At 40.5% G+C, this 19995-nt stretch overlaps 2 long non-coding RNA genes across 3 annotated transcripts in view; both read right to left on the bottom strand.

Moving 5' to 3' along the window:
- The window catches only part of LOC147798564 (uncharacterized), a 111272-nt gene that overhangs the window by 65885 nt on the left and 25392 nt on the right, over window positions 1–19995 (bottom strand). The window lies entirely within an intron of this gene.
- Window positions 4622–18878, bottom strand: LOC147798567 (uncharacterized). The gene is made up of 2 exons (XR_015425831.1): window positions 10908–18878; window positions 4622–8167 (listed from the first exon to the last, which is right to left on the bottom strand). It is a non-coding gene; the product is annotated as an uncharacterized LOC147798567 (long non-coding RNA).

The raw sequence follows: 19995 nt of genomic DNA, 5'->3' as shown, positions 1-19995 counted from the left end.
AACACCAGTGTTTTTGGCCGTCGTGTTTATTGATGTCACCCGTCAACCTAGAAAAATGTTTAATCCAACAGTAGTGATTTTCGTCACCTTTGTTAAAGTAAAGTGAATTGATCGATTCTTCTGGACGCTTGCTTTTGTAAAGAATGTAAAGACCGTCTTTTTTGGTGTAACCAAACACATTGATCGCCAAGCTATTTTGCGATTCGATACGAGGAATTTGTGAAATCGGTGTTGGAAAGCTTATGTTTGTAAAATTTAAACCATCTGATTCTGACGGTAAGCCGAAGGTCGCTCGTCATGTATTTTTTTTTTTGGATTTGTTTCTAGCTGACTTTTGACGTCGTCTGAATATAACTTTAAAGCTGCCCGCAACGCCCATCGGATACATTCTTGATCTTTATTTTGGACATTTATGATTGCTTTTTTGTCTAACAGTTCCTTAGGCAACGGAATGTAAGAAGAACCCACTGGATTATATTTAACCACGTTGATGTAAAAAGCGACGACTTTGTCAAAGATCCAACCCGAGCCTTTTGTGTATGAGCCTCCACCTCTTTTATTTGCGCTTCGCGTTGTTCAGTGAGTGCGTTTTTAACGTCGGCTTTATTTGCGACGGCATCGTTGTCGCTCGGAAAGGGGAATACGCCAAATTCAGTTTTTTCAGGTTTTTCCAATCTAAACTGAACTTTTAGAGCCGTTTGCAATTCGTACGAACCAATTTCTTTCAGTTCTTCCAAAGCTTTTTTCTCGATGACAGTTTTGTAAAAATCAAAAAAGTGTATTAGGTCATATTCAAAAAAATGGGGTATCAATTCCCAATTGCCAAAATTACCCTGAAAGCGCCTGACGTTTCTAATGTCGACTTCCGCAATTTCCTCGGGCTGAGTGTAAGCTTTAATCGCTTCAATAAAGTCCTGTTTGACATATCTGTCTTTGTTTGCAAAAAGAATATTATATTTTTGTACCGTTTTCAACAGCTGCTTATATGACTGACGCGGGAGATATCTAAATTGTTTTTGATCCTCTTTGATAGCGTTTATTAGTTCAAATCGTGTATGATGTTTATTTTTAGGTGCCGGTAGCAGAATGTTATACTGTTTGACAAAATCTTCTAAAAACGCCTTCTCAAATCGAGTAAAATATTTTAGTATTGGTCTGTAGAAGGTTGCTCATGTCTCTATTTATATATAGGTTTCTAAAAATTTTATCATTTTTTTATCGACTTGACTTGACATGTTTTTATATATGGGTCATTTATTTAAGGCGGTTGTAAATATAGCGTGTTTTGCTTTGAACAGAGCCATGCTTTAAGTAGAGGTCACGAGTTCAGACCGGAAAAGCAAGGGGAAATCCCTTTTTGTTTGTGAGCGATTGCTGGTGCAGGTCGGTGCCAGTCACGAGTTCAGATCGGGCAAGTCTCGACTTGTTTGCGAGTGATTGCCAGTCACGAGTTGTTTACAGCCGGGGTCAAAAGTTCAAGGTCAGTGAAGTGGAAATCCCCGGCGCTAGTCACGAGTTGTTTACAGCCGGGGTCAAAAGGTGAGTGGGAATCCCCGGTGAGTGTGGGTGAAAGGGGGAGGAAAGGGCGTGTGGTCCAGAACTGTCCCTCTCCTACTACTGATGTCTGTATTACTGCCAGCTGCCTATGGGGGCAACTAGCTAGAGGCTGCAGCACTCCCCAAATAGATGCCTGTATTACTGCCACCTGCCTGTGGGAGCAATTATCTAGAGGCTGCAGCACTCCCCACATAGATGCCTGTATTACTGCCCGTTGCCCGATGGAGCAACTAGCTAGAGGCTGCAGCACTCCCCACACAAATGCCTGTATTACTGCCAGCTGCCTGTGGGAGCAACTAGCTAGAGGCTGCAGCATCCCAACCTAGACCTTTGGCATTTTTAGTCAGAATGCTTGGAAGACTTAAATCTCAGTATTCTGATAGTGAGATAGAAATGGGACTACAATTGCCTTGTAAAGTTGTAAGGCCCCAAGTCAAAATAGAAACGGTTCAACAACCGGGAAACGATTGCCCTTAATCCCCTTTCAAACCATTGCCCGATTCAACTGCAAGTGGGCAACGATTGCAAGAGAGCTTTTCCGGAAAGCAAGTTGGCTATGCAGAGACCTCTTTGATGCATACATGTGTACCACCATTCCCCCACCTTGGTAACAAAAGCCTTGACTCCCAGCTTACAATGAATGGTTATTGTGCATCCGCTTTGTTGTGTACATTGGGCCACTTCATCCACAGGCCTAGCACAACTTATTCAAAAGGGCAAAGCAATTAATCTCTTAACAAAAGACTAACTCCATTAGAGTCTGCAGGCCTATGTGCATCACTAAGACTCTTGTCATTGAATTAAGATCTGGAGTTTTCTTTCCCAAAATCTAGCACTGTCAGGCAATGATTTCCACTTGATAGATTTAGATTACAGATGCAACAATCACGGGAGTTCAAAATAAATCTAAAAAAGGAAAATACGAAAAGTCAACTAATGTTGGTATTTGAGGGCAGTGTAGCAGACTGAAGGAAAAAAATCCATATCCATCTAAACGGTTGTACAAACTCATCCCCAACCCCCCCCAAGAATCGTTGACATATCAACAGGCTGGGGTCCCAGCTGTTGATAAACAGCTCTAATGACTCAACCACCAGCCACATCAGAGTGTAATCCTTAAAGCTATCTATTGTTACAAAGCATCACCCAGGAGTGCATATGCAGCAAGGTATGAGACGGAGAGAGCCCCCCCTGCTTTGTGTTGGTCATTGTCTCGCAGGAATCTGGGGAATTCCTTTCAGACATCTGGGGGGATGTGTTAAGTAACAATAGTCTGGAATGTGTATAGAGATTGGACATGTTGGGGGGAACCCCTCGGTCTCATTTCTTGCTGGGTATACAGGAGTGGTGTTCATGGAACCACAAACAATTTAGCTAGTGACTCCCTATCGTTGCCCGCTTTACTCTGAAGTGGGTAAGGAGCTTACCGTTTATCTGTTGTTTCCCACTTCATGAACCATTTCTATTTGGACTTAGCGCCTAACGTTCCTGGTCCCTTGATTGCAACAGAGCACTTGAGCCTCAGAAATTCTCATGGTTGTGGTGTGGCTGCACAAGCACCCCCCTCAACTACATGTATGACAAACCAAGAGGGTGAGTTTGATTTCAAGCTTGTAGATGTACACAAGACATAAGACCACCTTGTTTGTCTGGTTCCCAGATGCAAATATATAATACAGGAATGATGTCTTCTGAAAAAGAGTGTCTGACTTACTATATAGGGGGCTTAATAGAGGGACTCCTTTACTCTGCATATTACTTAACCATACCCCATCTAAAACATTTAAACTTTTTATGCACATCGGGCATGGCAAAAAATCCAATATTAATTAATAGCTCCGCGGCGCAAATTCATCCTTGGAGACAAAAAATATTTTAGTAATCAGTGAACAGGATGCAAGTAAAGACATGATACACCTGAGGTTAAAGGTCCCCCAAAGATCAGCATGTCAAGCCACATCCAAATAGCTTGGCTCGTTGACAATAGTACATGCACCTATGCAAACTGCCAGTTAGTGGCTAAATTCGTTTCCCATAGACAACACACATTATTGTCAGCCACAGCCAAGCAATCAGATACAACATGACACTGGTCTTTGTTTTATCCACTCAGTGGGTGGGGGTATCATCAGGTACCACCTGACTCATTGTTGCCTTCTTCCAGGTGTCTGCAGCACTGGTGATAACAAGTCATGAGTATGTTTGTGCTGTCTGTTGAAATCCTTTGGTAAAGAATACAGTGATAAGTTGTAATGAAGACAAATACTGCATTACTGACTGCATGTCTGAGAAATTTTGAATACTGGTGTAAGAAACTGGAAGTCAGTTATATTGGTTGATAGGCTACATCTTTCAAAGGAAATTATGTCAGAAAGACATAGTTACACAAGCCTCAATGAATAAATTTTCAGTTTGGTCATATTCCAGAGGAATTGAGCTTTTTCAATGCTTGAAGGAAAAACTGGGTTCTTGAGAAGGCTGCAGCACTACTCATATAGTCCGTTTCACGGTCCCCACATGGTCCATTTGTTGTTTCATCCATCCCATGTTGAAAAATACTGTAGCAGCATTGCCAAGTGAAAGTAGTGATTAGTTCATTGCAGTGAAGTTGAAGAGGAAAGTGTCCTTCAAATGATACTATCAGTATTAGTTTGTAAGCAGAGAACATGTTGAAAATGCAAAAGGTTATCTTAAGCAGGGTAATATTTGGTACAAAGAAATTTTAATCAGTTGTGACTGGAGAGATACATTATTGGGTGTTCGTGTAATAGATGTACAAGCAAATTAGGTCTGTAGATAATATACTTTGTGTAGCACCTTGTGAAGGAAATAGTCTTGTTAGAGTGTTGATGGAAGAAGGAAATTAGGCAAAATGATTTCCTGTATTATTTCAACTGGCAGTCCAGTATTTAGTGATGATCATATTGTGAATGGTACACATTCAAGATATTTCCTATGACTAATGCAGACAATATTTTTGTACATCTCTTATTCGCAGCATTTGATGGAAATTCAAAATGCATAAAGAGTGACAGTTTGAAGAAAAGATAGCAAACAGTTGAAGGAAATTTTACAATTTGAGAGTTTAATAAATTTCTGAACCCTTTTGGAGGTACCAACCCCGTATTGGCAACCAACACAGAGATGTGATGAGTTGGATAATTACTTTAATGACAACCAAGTTTTGGGGCCAGTCCTTTGGACTTGTGGATTGTAAATAGTGGACCATTCTCATAGGTTACACAGATGCAGTTAGAAAAAGCAGCCCCAGTTCTTCAAGACTGGGCATGATGCACTGTGTGTGGCCTCTTTACAGGATGTACATGTGGAACTATAGATGTAACAGATAAAGTTCTCCAACCTTTCACGCTGGACTTGAAGTAACGTTTGAATGGAATAAGTCTTTAATAAATTAAATAGCACATCCAAATAAATAGCCATGGATGGGGATATATAAAACTGAGGCGAGGCAATCAGACTTTCTGCTTTCAGCTAGGAATGTAACAATTCTCAGTTGAGCGAGGCCAATTTTATGGATCTTTTGAACACAGAAATCTGAGCAAAGGATTTCCTTCATCCACATTGGATGTTGACTGGTTTCTAGCCGACGTTTACTTAACATGCAACTTTGTCAAGTGGTTTCCCAGTGTTGTAGTTGAAACCATTTCAAGACCCCACAGGATCAACACACAAGACTTCGTTCAAATTCAAGTCACAAGCTATTCAGATAAACTGCAAGAAAAGTATTCCTTTTTCATTGTTCACCCTGTTACTTGTGACTGGTCTTGTCCATAGTCGTGCGTGTGGTTTTGTGATTGGTCTTGGGGATGGTCTGAACTACAACACTGTTACCTGCTTCAAAGCTTCAAAAAATTGGCAAAACTACAAAGACGGAGGAATTCCATAATAACAATTCTTAATCTCATAATTGTAATCATCAAAACCAGCTTTAAAGACGTGACCTTCTGATGCAGATTATAGATTAAGCATGTGTTGCCAGACAGTAAGTATTTTGATTGATATATGCAAACATCAACTAAGTATTTAAATCCAACAAAAGTGAGTCAATTATTAGCTTGACTAATAATGTCAGCGGCAAGTTCCACAGTTATCTTAACCATGAAATCAGGCCCAATTTCCAACGATTGTATACTTGGGGACCCCCAGTTTTTTGAGATTTTAATCTTGCAAAACTGGTAAGTCCCCCAAAATTACAAAGGCAACACTCTTCATTGCAATTTCCCTGTTTTTTGGATTTTCAAACGGTAACTTGTGAGAAAATGTGACTTTCTTACTGGTAAACTAACCATGCAAATTTCAATCCACCATGTGGCATGTGTAATAACACTCACAGTTTCCCCTCATAATTTCCCTCAAAACTCAAAACCCTGCACTTTTCAGACAATATCAACCCTACAGTTATTGAGCACGATGTCACAGTCATCTACCAAGGTCAATTCAAAAGTTAAAATGTAGCCCTCCCTTCTATTATAGGAACAGGGTCCAAAAATTTACAATCCCCGTTTCCTGTCTCCCTTTGCTGAAAACTGACTCTGGTAATACCTAACACAAACATAACATTGCTACCACTGGTAAAGATTACACTTAAATTGTTGGTTTTTAAAATGTTTGCCTTTTGATAAAGCTTCTGAAATACCATCAGCTGAATACAACAATTAATTTGACAATTAATACAACTATTGTGTCACATACTTAACTACCATTAGCCCCCACCCCCAGCTTTTCCAGCCCTACCCCTTCCTCTCACCACTTCAGCAATATACATGCCTTCTGCAATATACATGCCTTCTGCAATATACATGCCTTCTGCAATATTAATAACTTGCTATTACCATGTTATGCTGTCAACTTGAGGGATTCCACTCAGGACAGCAAATTCATTCAGCTAAAGCTATTTTCAATGCTGAACAATGACCCCGAAATTGCTGACTGAATGTTCCCCACCACAGCATCTTCGCTCCTCTGACTGAAGCCTTTACCCCTGTCAAGTGTCCATTGTCAGGAAGTGTTGCATGCTGTTCAACAGCTCCAAATTGTGGTAACATGGAGTGTGATGTTTTGTTTCACTGATCAGTTCACTTGATGTCAAAGTTTCAGGGCAACTGCAGCAGCAGTTGTATCTCAATCAACTTTTGATGATGCGGAGGAGCAATAGGCATTCCTAGTGGCTAGTGGACTTTGTCCTAACAGCAAGGCCAGGTAAGAGAGCAACACAGTCACCCTCACTACAGAGCCGAAAGAAACATTTGTAAGTGGATGTCATTTGCATAGTATCAACTGCCAAGCCACTTTGTAACATTACAGAGGGTTATCAGCGGATGTTACTTGAATTGCTTTCAGAACAGCATCAGCGGTACATACTTCAGGGACTCCGTTCAGGATAGCAAATTCAAAGGCTGAACTGTGACCCAGAAGCAGCTAACTGAATGCTCTCTACCAAAGAATCCTTCACTCCTCTGAATTACATTTTCACCCCTGAAGAGTGTCCAGTGTCGGGATGTTCTGCATGCTTTTCAACAGCGCCACATTGTTGTTCCGTGGAGTGTGGTATTGTGCTTCACTGATCAGCTCACTTGATGTCAAAGTGTCAGGGCAACTGCAGCAATTGTAGCTCAATCAACTTTTGGTGATGTGGAGGAACATCAGGCATTCCTAACGACTAGTGGACTTTGAGCAACATAGCCACTCTGGCGACAGAGCTGAAACAAACATCTGTCAGTGGATGTCATTTCCGTAGTATTAGCAATACAGAGATGATGCCTGGCATCCTGGAAATCCAACCCACTTGGTCATTCTGGTGAGAGGTCTGCTCATCATGGGGATCACTGATGAAGGCCATTCAAACTGTCTTCCTCATATTCCTGTACACAATAAAGGGACAGTGTCTGGCATCCTGTAAGTGCTACCAAATCAGTCACTGTAGCAGCAAGGCACCTTGAGTTTGTGAGGAGACAACATCTGAACTGTTTTTGCATGCACATGCATCATTAGTCACCAGGTTGCTAACATCCTAGAAATCCCCTGAATCTGGCAGGGCTTACACTGTGGGTCATCAAGTGGATGTTGCTTAATGTCTTCAGCAAAGCATCAGCAGAGTAGGATGGTGTTTGGCATCATGCCAATGCTTCGATCAGGCCACTTTAGTGGCCAAATTGTAACACCCCCAAGTTATAGAGTTGCGGTATGGAATACATCTTCACCGTCAGCCAGGTTTTGGAACCCCACTGACACCTTGATGTTAGGCCATTCCAAGGTTCGGATGCATTCTCATTTTACATACATCAATAACGTAGTCTCATTTGAAAAATACTTAAGGTTTAATCATGCTCACAGTTTTGTTAATAACATAACGTCATTTAACTTATACAACTTCATATAAACTAAGTAACTCAGTGGAAAGAAATAAATAAAATACCATTTCAATCTAATTGCTAAGCAAGCTACAATGCAGAAATGCCCAGGCCTCGCTCATCCCCACCCATAGCCATAGTGATTACAGCTTGAACCTAATATTCTCAATTTTCTAAACAACTTTGTTTTTATATCTTTTGGTTCCCTGGTCACTGTTGAAATATCCTCTGTGTCATCCCTGTGAGAAAGGGGAATGAAATATTGAATTGAAGGGTAATGACAGGTACATGTACATGCCACGTGTGCATATCTGTAAGCCACTGTAGGCAGACGCTTTAACATGTAAATACAACAGAAATATTAACACTAAAAATCATAAATATATTTGTATATTGCCAAATTACCAGAGGCTGCAAGACACTTTGAAAAGAAAGAAAAGAGACAATCAACTATGATCTGTGGAAGAGAGACTTCTTGAAAGCAGATTTGAATGGTGATGCACCGTCTGGGCTCCAAATGTGGTGGGATGAACTGTTACACAGGCAAAGTGTAGCAATAGAAAAGTCCTGTCCTCAGCTTTCTTTGTAGACTTTAACCCTAACCCTCCTCAGTCCTCCAACAGGTGAAGGATTGAGGAGGGTTAGGGTTAATAGGGATGACAATAAGAGACAGTCAGAGAAAGAAGGGAATTAGAATAGGTCTGGGTACTCAGAAGAGTAGAAAAGAAAGCCTGGTGCAGGAGTTTAAGTGATTTGAGGGTGTGGACTAACGTGTGGAATTGAATATGTTGACCAACTGGAAGCAGAGGGAAGTAGGTGTATGTGTGGATTTCTTGAAATTTAACCTGGCAAACAATGTAAATACTTCAGAGATTATGAAAAAAATCAGTTCTATGATCTCGATCATAGAACGGCTTATCCAAACAGACTGAATTTCTTGTTCGGTTCATCTACTTCATTAAATCTTTGATGTAATACTGGAAATTTGATACCCGGTTCGCAATAAAAGAATACATGTACGATGAATAAATTACCAGTATCAAACAGGAATAAACGACATATGCCTTGAAAAATAAAATGCAAGTACTGTATAAGTCTAAGTCTTTTTGTGGGGATTTGACTTTTGCATGTACATTTAGGCCAAGAAAAGTACATGTACGTAAGGCGAGCAGAGCACATTCATAAAGCCATGAGAATGAGGTTTTGCATTTGCGTCCGGAGCATTTTGAAAAACATGAGGCTTTTCATTATGCATTATTTTTCGTATATGATGGTGTGCAGAGTGCAGTGTGGCCAAGTGCGATGAATATGCAAAGTATTGTGACACGAGGGTGCAAGGCATAGCGCACAGCGGAAATTATAGATGGCGCTCTGCCCAGTAACAGAGGCAGATGTTAGGAGCACATAACTGTGTGTTAAACGAGCTTTGTGCGTAGCGCGATAGGGCAGCAAAAGTCACTGCTTGGTCACGTGAGCACATGCGTCGGTGTGGTCACAGTAGCGCGAAGGCTATGTAACGCGCGGCGGGAGCACGTTATAGAGAACCTTGTATTGCGTTCCATCCTGCTACAAAAACCCTGAACTGTGGTTTGAGCAGAGCAACTGAGTGGACGTACAGGTAAGACCCTCGTACGTTGGGTCGTTATTGTGGCTAGTCCCGAGTGGTGCGTGTGTCGTCGAGGGGCTTGGCGGGTAAAGGGGCTTTTCGGTGATGCAAAAGTCTAGTCACACAGTCTTCCCATTGAAAGCGCCATCTGCTGGTATATTGGTTGACTGTGTTGATGAATAAACCAGCCGTTTATTAATTGTTGTAAATAAGTCAGGTGTCCAGGCGAAGTTTATTTCAAGTCAGGTCTGTCCGGGTTACGTCACTAAGTTTCGACCAATCAGATTAGCCACCTCGACGAAGACCAACTTTCTTGGGGGACGGTATACTTCGGTCCCAATGGACTCATCCCTAGCCGCTCAGGGACTCTCCGATGTGCCATCCGACGCGCCGCACTGCGCCTCGAGGAGGAGGGCACCCTTGCCTTTGTTGGAGGGGCGCGGCGTCACAGTATGTAGTAAGAATTCATAAAAGATCAGCAACAACATGCAATATACCGCATTCCCTGGTACATGACACTGCTAAATTATCTCTACATTCAACTGAGCTTAATGCATATTCAGTTCAATAATTGGCATGCCAGCCGCAGGTAGCCACAACCTATGTTCCATATAAGGCGAATGAGGTCATCAAGTTGTCAAACAGAACAGGTTTTGATTGCATGCCGCATTCTGTATACTCGCAGCCGGCTGGGCAACGGGACGGAAGCTGAACGGCCTAGCAGCACTAACGGACTGCTTGTACGTGTACTGTATATGTATACACGTATGTGTGTCAATACATGTACACGTACAGTATGTTCGTGCTCGATGTGCAGTACTTGCATGTAGATGTAAATGGCCGGGCCAGGTCAGTGTTTTAGTTACACAAAGGCATTATCAGTCTTACAGAATTTGATCGTTCATGCAGTAGGTAGGTATGCGTAGATATATGTATTTTGGACCCTTTGGCTTTTGCTGCTGTCTGGTTTAGTATTTGAAATCGATTTTTTTAATCCTGCATTTTCCTGAAAATAATGAATTTTTTTTAAATAATGAACTTTTTCGGCCAGGCGTTTTGGACAATGCAGGCGGTGGACGCAAATCCAAAATTTTCATTTTCATGGCCTAAGTTGGTGCTCGGATTTTTACGACAACGTTAAAATAAGGCCAAGAAAAAGTTACATTGTCTAAAACGGGTATTCAAGTCGAAAAGAATGCATTTTTTAAAGTAGGAAAGAGGTATCCTTCCACTACCACTACCTGACGGGAACCAAAGCGCACACAATTGAAATGGGGGGCTTTGTAGTCGGTCGGACAGCAAAGCCAAAGCAAAAAAAATCGCATTGTATATCTGTAAACTTTTGGTCAGTGGATACAAGACTTCTCTCTCACCATTTACAATTTCTGACTCCAGAAGGTCGGCAGATCTGAGTACCACCTTAAAAACTCTTGCCCATTAAATGCAGGCCGATGTTTTACTTTGTATTTCATTGAAGCTTTCTCAAACATTTCGTCTGCCACAAAACCTATTTTTTTTAAAGGGCAGGAGTTCTTCACGTCTTTCCCATGAAACTCTTGAACTGTGCATCAATTTGCAGAAACGTTTTACCCTGAGATACACCTGCAAAAGAAATGTAAAAGTATGGTTAAAGATGTTTCACAGATTTAAAAGCATTCCGTATCCACAGGGAATCAAACCGTGAGCGCCAATATGTACATTTATCGGACACTTTTTGTTGCGAAAGGTCGATCAGAATGGTTTCAGTGTATGTTCACACACCGTGACCGCGCTGCACACCAGACACACGTGAAGCACGGGGCCTGTTCTGCACACGAAAGAACGGTGGGATTAAGGAACAACAAGGCATTCCATCCCGTTCTCATGCGTGGGAACGGGAAGAATGTTTTTGGTCTTGTCCGCAATGAAATTGAGATCCCAAAAAGCGTTAGGCGTAACATTAACACAGAAGTTGAGAATTTGACATGTGGTGTATTGCCTGTTCCTGTTTGGAAGTGAACCTTGGTAACTACTTGCAAAAATGCTTTGAAGAGGAAGCTGTAACTGGTCTTCATTGTGATAGTTGTGGCCAAGACAACTGTACAAAATCACTAGGGCTCTTATTGTGAACTGTCCCATGCTATTGGTTGTGCAGTTGTTGAGACTCCGTAATGTAGGGGGCCGACATATGAAAATCATCAAAAGATGTCACCCCAAGTGTGGTGTTGGATCTGTCGAACTTCTGCATTAAGAATACCCCAGCAGTTTACAACTTACAGTCTGCCGTCATCCACGAAGGCAAATCTTTAGAAACTGGGCATTACAAAACATTGGTAAGGGACAACAGAATCATACAGTGCAGTGACGTCAATGTACATGAAACATCAGTGTTTCTTTTCACAAGTGAAGTTTCCGCTGCAGGATACTAGTTTTTCGATGAAAAATTGATTCAACCAAAGAAAATGCTTCACTATTTTCTGCACCGGCCATCACAGAAAAATGGTTCACCATTACTGAAAAGGAGGAGAAATTTATTCATTTTTGTGGGCCTGAACTGACGCAAAGAATTTATATAGTCTTGCAGTGTGTGACAAGAAAACCAAAGATTTTCTGTCATTCCACCAATTGGCCATGATTAATAGCAGGCCCAAATTGTCTGTGTTGAAGTGTTTGGGACATATCTATGATAACTACAGTGCTGGTTGGCTAAGGGAATCCCTCGTTGATTTCTATATTAGTCAACTATGCGAAATTGTAAACCAAGGTTTGGAACAAATGGAGTTGTGGGCAATTCAATGTCATGAAACGTCCAAGATTGTCAACAAAAAGCCAACACAACAAACGTTTCGATCAGTCTCTATTAAGCAATAGGTGGAAAGGCGTTGGGTAGCACCATGTGAAGGAATATCTCTTATGAGTATGTGTGATTCTCTATTGTTTTTGTTTTATTTTAGAATTTAACATGCGGGTCTGAGTCTCCATCACAGGTGTTTATTATCCTGCTGTCCTTGGCTCCGTTCATTTTACCAGCAGATATCTCCAGAAGACTGGACCAAAATTGCTATCGTCAATGATAATATGCGCCATTTAGATAATATAGTCGTAGCCCGTAAACCACTTCCACTTTTATGGCTTTGGTCGCACATGTACTGTAGTTGTAACCACAAAAGTGCATTGATCGTCTGCTCATTCGGAACCACGCAGATTCTGAATGCAAAGGCAGGTACCATCCTGATGATCATCTTGAGGAGAAAGACAACACCATCAGTTGTGAACAAACTTTTGTTTGGCTGGGTAGATTCAAGAAAATCCTTTGTGCTATGCCAAAGACACATCACCTATTCTACATTCATTGTATGATTGTTCAAAGAAACAGATACACAGTGTTATGCTATGAACAAGGTTACAATCCAATTCTTCCAGCATGTAAAATTGTCAACAGTGTGTGGTGTAGCTTGAGTGTTCTGGTATGAACAAGGTTACAATCCAATTCTTCCAGCATGTAGAAGTGCCAACAGTGTGTGGTGTAGCCTAATTCTAGTGGTACTGGTGACTCTTTGGAAGGAGTCCAAAATGTCACAATACACATGCACCTTTTTTGAGCCGAAGCCTTTGGTCGACGCAGGACTTTTTAGCGTGTGCTTGTTGATGGTATCAGATCTGTATATTCATTTGGCATAGTGAGCGTCTCCTTTTGATCTTGTAATATGTACATGGTTCATATGCACTGCCTCTACTGGGTAATCCATTTTATTTGTATTTATGAATAGAAGTGTTCTGCCATCATTTAAATTTTGTGGCATCATAGTACTTCCATCCCTGTACAGTCTTACAAGCTAAAGAGGTTTGGCACCATTTTTCCTTTTGTTTCAGCTCTTGCGATAATAATGCTATGTTTTTGGTTACACAAAGTTCTCTGATGGTTTTTTCCCCTCAATCTACATAAGTTTAACTTAATTGCATATTTTCTTATTGTGGAGATAAATTTAATTGTGATGTTATTACCTGTACTTCAAATTGCCTCATCAAATTTAATAATGATCCAGCTGCCAATTGGGCTTTATTGAAAACCTTGACAGTTTATGTACGGTAGGTTGTTTATCTAATGAAATATCTGCAGGGTTGTATAACTGTAATTTAGTATTAAGTGTTGTATTTTTGTGTCATTACTTTTTTTTCCATATACATGTATTCCCGTGTACATTTATACACAGTTTAGATTTGGTTTGGTGTTTTTTATCAATGCATCTCATTCTGCCTGGGAGGTCAACAGCCTAGGAACTATTGAAAGTAATGTATCCTCTCCATAAACACCGTCTGCAGTGAAGATGGAGATTAACTGTGGAAATGTATTGATAAAGATGTTATCCCCATTTAACTTTTTCGTGTTTTTTCTCTTGTGCGGATGCAATCATTCATTAATTTACAATATTGAAAAAACTTTATTGAAAATGTCTGTTTTCTCCTCAAAGACTTGTTCGAAGGAGTCCAAAATATCACAGTACACGTGCACCTTTGTGAAGCCGAAGCCTTTTGTTGATGCAGGACTTTTTTAATGTGTGCTTGTTGATGGTATCAGATCTGTATTTTCATTTGACATAGTGAGCATCTTCTTTTGATCTTGTAATTTGTATATGGTTCATATGCACTGCCTCTACTGGGTAATGCATTTATATGTGTTTATGAATAGAAGTGTCCTGTCATCATTTAAATTTTGCGGCATCGTAATACTTCCATCCCCATGTATTAGATAATTGAGATAAAAGAGAAGTTCACGTAGTCATCCCGCTTTGAGTATTTGCTCGCTTGCGGGTCAGGGATCACTTAATTAGCAGGGACCGTGGTGCGTTGGTTTTGGTCCTAGCTAATTAGGGAGAAGGACAGTGCGTGGTTAATATTCCCTCCCTTTGGCCGGTCCAGGGTACAGCGATGCTTGGTCCTGGCAAGGTACCACTTGAAACTCCGGACCGGACACCATCTGTTGTCAGCGTCGTCTCACGAAAGTGAGGTTATACATGTATGTTGGGAGGCTGGAAGATAGGCATCTACCTTTTTAGTCAGGAACCCTATGATTGGGATGAGACAAACCCCATGCAACTTCCAGCAGATGTGGCCCTCGGCAATCGACAGGACATGTAGGTTACTACCTCGTCTCGATGCAAAGACCGTGAGGAGGAATGCCAACATCAGCAAGTGAACAGTGGGCCAGTTCAAGGTCAAACTGTGCCAAAATAGGCAAAATGAGATTGGATCAAAGTCTACGTATCAAACATTGAAAACAGCTGCCAAAGAGAAAAGGCAGATGTCTACCCGCCTTACAATACAGTCTGAGGGGCAAAGCAGAAGTGCTACCCACAAAATATAAATGTGAGCGAAGATTCTGCCAAAGTTTCTCCACAGTCTTTTAGATCACACAGCCCTTCATATATTGGAACAACGACAGGACAACATCCACAAACTAATTAAGAAGGCACCAAAGGATGAACGTCTTCTCTTTCTTGACTTAATTTGCAAATAGGGTTTTGATGGCTCATCGGGTCAAAGTGAGTACAAACAAAGATTCACAACCGCAGAACAGGCAATCCCTCAGTTCCTACAGAACTGGCCAAAGGAATTCATAATGCATTGCATGACAATGCTACCAAGTGCTGAGGATTGTCAAATTGAAAGGGTTGGCAGCAGCTTCAAGGTATGCAGTTTCACAGAGACTAATAAGGAGTATATTGTGGTGCTTGAAACAATGAGACAATGCCTTCATGTCAGTGCTATGACTGGATTGGCAACCATTGACATTGGCCATGCAAATATTTGCTTGCCGCTGTTCTACACTACCCTGGCGGTAGCTGGACAGACTTTTTTTGTTTTTGAACAGTTTATGTCAAAAGTTTGAACTTTCATAAAACTCACTTTGCAAAGGAATATTTTAATCATTTAAAATTATTTATCATTTTGATGAAGCGATCTAACCAACTGGGATAACTGGAAACCATCAGCTACGATGTCGTCAATGGAAGGAGAGGATGCAATTGGAGAGTCCCCTAAGTTTGTCCCCCCTGGGATTAAAAAATTAATATTCATAAGTTATAATGAGAGCACCATTTTCTTTTTTTTGAGCAGGTGCATACTTCCCCAAATGACTTTAGAATTTCCCTGGTTCCCTTTATGTTCCCTACTTAATGATACCAGTTAGCCACGCATATGCACGTGCTACATGTACCTCATGTTCTTTTGATGCTTTCATCATTCCTTGCTTTCATCGAAATTATGATTCTCTGCCTATTGATTGGGATTTCTGCTCATGTTTGCTTTTCTATGTTTTAGAAATGGTAGGAATGATGATGTATCGAGACCATGTAAAAAGGAAAAATAGCGAGGTTTGATTTGGGGTCATTTGTTGGTAAACTTCAAGAAGAGGACAGGGCAGTGCAGCAGTACCAGAACGCCTTATCCCATCTTGACATTTCTTTGAATGCTGTTTGTCTACTGTCGATGAACGTACAGTTTGGACTTGCAGTATACAAATTTGGATTTCAAGAAGTATGGAGAGTATTCAGTGCCATCGAAGTCAATGGTACTTCATCATTGTGCGACCCATACATTTTGGCTAAAACATTGGAAGCGGACATCAAATTGGGCTACTGCAATCTGAATCCAATCCCAGCTCAACAACAGGGCCCAGTCTCTGCCACCAAGGGAAGTGTGAAATAGACTTCTTCTCGGTTCCGCCATACTCCACCTGCCTTGAAATGTGGATTTGATTTAAAGCCACACAATCAGCTTGTGAAGGGGAAACTAGTAAACTCTGCAGGGGTGTTTGAAAGGATTGAAGTCAAACTTGCGCTGCGGCAATTGCAGTCATACCTAAAGATAAGACATTTACAGCAGTCCCTACCAATCGTTTCAGTTATATGAAAGAATTCAACCATTCATAGAGACCATTAATGTTTTATATTTTCATTGTAACTTGTTTGAACTGCAGGTCAGCCTTGCACGAGAACTGGCTTTGAATATTTTATGTTAAGCAGCTTGCTGTCTAATGATAACGTATGTTCCCCATGTTCACTCCTATGCCTTTGTGCATGTACTTTCTAGTCTGAGTAACTTGGGCTCTTACAAATCGCCCTTTTTAACATTTGGACATGGTCAGGAGATAGTAGGGTCTAAGTGCCTTCTATAGCCTAGGCTTTGTCCAGTAGCTGTGATTACATTGAAACTTGAAACTATACATAGGAAGGGTTCCATATACGGACATGACAGACACCCATAATTCTTCCCTTCGGTGACTTAATAGCCATCACAAAGCAAAAACATGTCCAAAAAATTGAATTTAGGAGGGAAAAAACCAAGTCGTTACTTGGAAAACGCTGAAATTTTTTCAGACCAGTCCTATAGGGTTTTGTGCACCGAGTGACAAGTGGTGTCCTTTATATGGAACTCTTTCCCTGTACACCGGACATTATGCGCTCAGAATCAGTTGTCAGTACGCCTGTATTGACAAGGCATACTTTTTGTGAATGGTCTGCTAGAGACTAGCACACAGTATGTGTTGTCTCCAGGACATTACCTTTCAAATTGCTAATTGAACAAGATGATGGCATCATGCTCGATGACAAGACCGTTTCTGATTTAAAGGGTAAATTTGTTTTTTTCTTCCCAAATGTGAGTAAACTTTAGCATCATAACTGGAATCTCTGATTCTCACTTGTTCCTAAGCCAGGAACATTATACAGTTTAAGGACCATTTTGGAGATGAATTTGGAGGAGTTTGATATGGAGTACAAGCTATATTGAGAGAAGTGAATTAGTGGAAGCAAAAGCCTATGGAAGGTACAGTACATGGACCTCGTCATGCTATTTAACGTCAACAAGCATTAAGTCATTCCAGCATCTTTGTACTGAAATGTGTAGTTTATAATATTAATTAGGATTCTAAATATCAAATTTAATATAATCATATTTATCTGAATTGATATTTAAATGTGGAGGTGCTCATGCAGCCAAACTGGCCCCCATCTTGTTTTTGTTTGGAAGGCAGGAAAAGAAAGATGCCGGCCCCCATACATCTCGGGAAACATTTTTGATTTTCTGCTTGAATTTGGAAGAAACTTCCCTGTTTTTCTTTCACACTGGAACATGTTATTGTCTTTCAAATATGATAACACCACTTTCACAGATTTTGAGGGTATACTCAAGTGGTTGATGCTACTTATTAGTGTTGACACTTGTTGACGCTATATAGCATAACCACTTTGACCCTACTATCACCCAACCATGTCCAGATGTTGAAAAAGGCCATTTGTAGAGTCCAAGTTACTCAGACTAATCACTTACATGTAAGTTAGCACATGCGCACTTGATCACTGTAGGCCTACTGTGGATTTTGAGGTACACGTACATTGTACACAACGTCAGACACCCTTTCCAGTACCTATTTCTGCTGGTGGAGACCATGATTTATTCTAACAAAATACAAATAAAATTCGTGGAGATAACCTGATTACTAAAATTGATTGTACAACATTATATGAACCCACTTGCACATGAGTTGAAACAATTTCTGGAAAAGGGATTTTTATGAAAAAAACACACACATGAGCAGGTTTGAAACAATATTTGTCTACATTCATTCCCTTTTAAAAATAAATTGCCGTGTGTAGTAAGACCTGACAAAAACATTGATACAAATACTTGCAATTACTGAGAGATGCAGCATGTGTTAAAACTGTACAACAGGATCTTGAATGTGAAATACATTCGTACATGTAATGTACACAAACATCTTTTACCCCATTTTCTCCAAAATGTAATTTACAAATAACAAGAAACACACCACAAATTGGATTTGAATCCTATTATATTTCTCTGGAATAAAGTCAGGAAATTGTTAGACTGAAAGAGAAAAGAATAAAAATAAGATAATAAAAATCATTCTTGTCAAGTTGGGTATTGCTAGGTGGCAAGGTTTCTGAAGTTTTATCCCATTATAGATTCATTTGAAATATGTTGAATCTGTGTGTGCATCATAGTGGTTAAAATAAAATTTCAATAATTTACAAAATATGCAGGGAGCACAATGGAAACAGAAGAGGACAGAAAGGCGGAGCCAATTGATGAAGGGGAAGTGCAGAAGGTAGTCCATGGACACGAGACAGGTGGTAAGTAAACCATTAATATATTACAGCAAAGGATTATGTGTAATGGTTTCCACCATAACATTTGACTGTAGACTGAAGTGTCTTTTCCAACATTACTTTTAGTGCTACTGAAAAGAATGCCAACGAAAACTAGATCTCCTTATACATGTAGTAAAACAAACATACTGTTTCATTTTAATTTAGATATCCTCAGCAGCTATTGTTTCACTAACCAATGATGAATTGAAAGACTTGGAGTGACACATTTGGGGGACCAGGTTATCTTGAGGCAAAAATGCTGTCGAGTCACCCCTGACCAACAAAGTAAGACTCTTAATCATTCAAAATTTTTCTGTTTTTAAATCTTGTTTTATCACATGAATTGTAGGTCTGATTCACTTACTGCTTCATATTGAGGTCCAGTTGGCAACCTGGTTGTGAGGTAGTAGAGAAGTGATGAATGAGAGTCTACAGAGAAACTGGAATTATGAAATAACAATGTTTTAGGTGGATTTAGTGGACAGTTTTTGAAGGCGTTGACAAAATCATGTTCATATTTATCTCCTTGAAACGTTTAAAATTTATGCATCAAAACACTTCTGGACGTAATAGACGGAATCAGGTCAACTTGTCCCCTGGCCAACTCGCCCCCCGGATGAGTCAACCCCAGCCAAGTCACCCCCTGGCAAACTCGCCTCCTGACCAAGTCGCCCCCTCAGAGGAAAGTCCACTGGTGTGGGCCATTAAAGTGTCCTTGTAAAAGGCTGGACATTAAAGAGTTCACCTTCAGAGGATGGGAACCGGTCAACTCCTACCCAAGTTAACTCATACCGAGTCAACTCATAGCCAAAAATTTACACCCAAGTTAAGTCATACCCGCGTCAAGTCGTACCCAGGTTAACTCGTACCAGAGTATAGTCGTACTCAAGTTAACTCGTACCCAAGTTAACTTGTACCCTATGAATTTTCACATTGAATCTGGCCAATGGAAGCATTTTTCCCGGCCACGAATGACGAAAGAGGAGTGACAGCATTGTTCCCATATTCTCTTCTCTGTTGACTTGTATTGTTGGGAAAATTAAATTAAGATAATGAATATGAAAAAATATCATTTGTCGAATTGTTACTGCCATCGCCATGTTTTTCTCTTTTTATTAGAGGTGATCCTATGAAGTCTTGATGCCAATGGTCACACTATACATCAGAGCGGTCTATGCGGCAGACATTGAGCGTTGCGGGGCGAACGTTGTTGGAAAACAAACTTGAATTTAAGTTCAGCGTGCAGTATAAGCATAAAGAAAATGGAAACAAACACAACTGAAATTGCAGCTTTTGGCATGCAATAATT

This window comes from Acanthaster planci, linkage group LG07, assembly GCF_054643075.1.
Source record: "Acanthaster planci isolate LZ-2023a linkage group LG07, COTS_SCS, whole genome shotgun sequence".
Taxonomy (NCBI): domain Eukaryota; kingdom Metazoa; phylum Echinodermata; class Asteroidea; order Valvatida; family Acanthasteridae; genus Acanthaster; species Acanthaster planci.
This window is presented reverse-complemented; position numbering and strand designations above follow the sequence as displayed.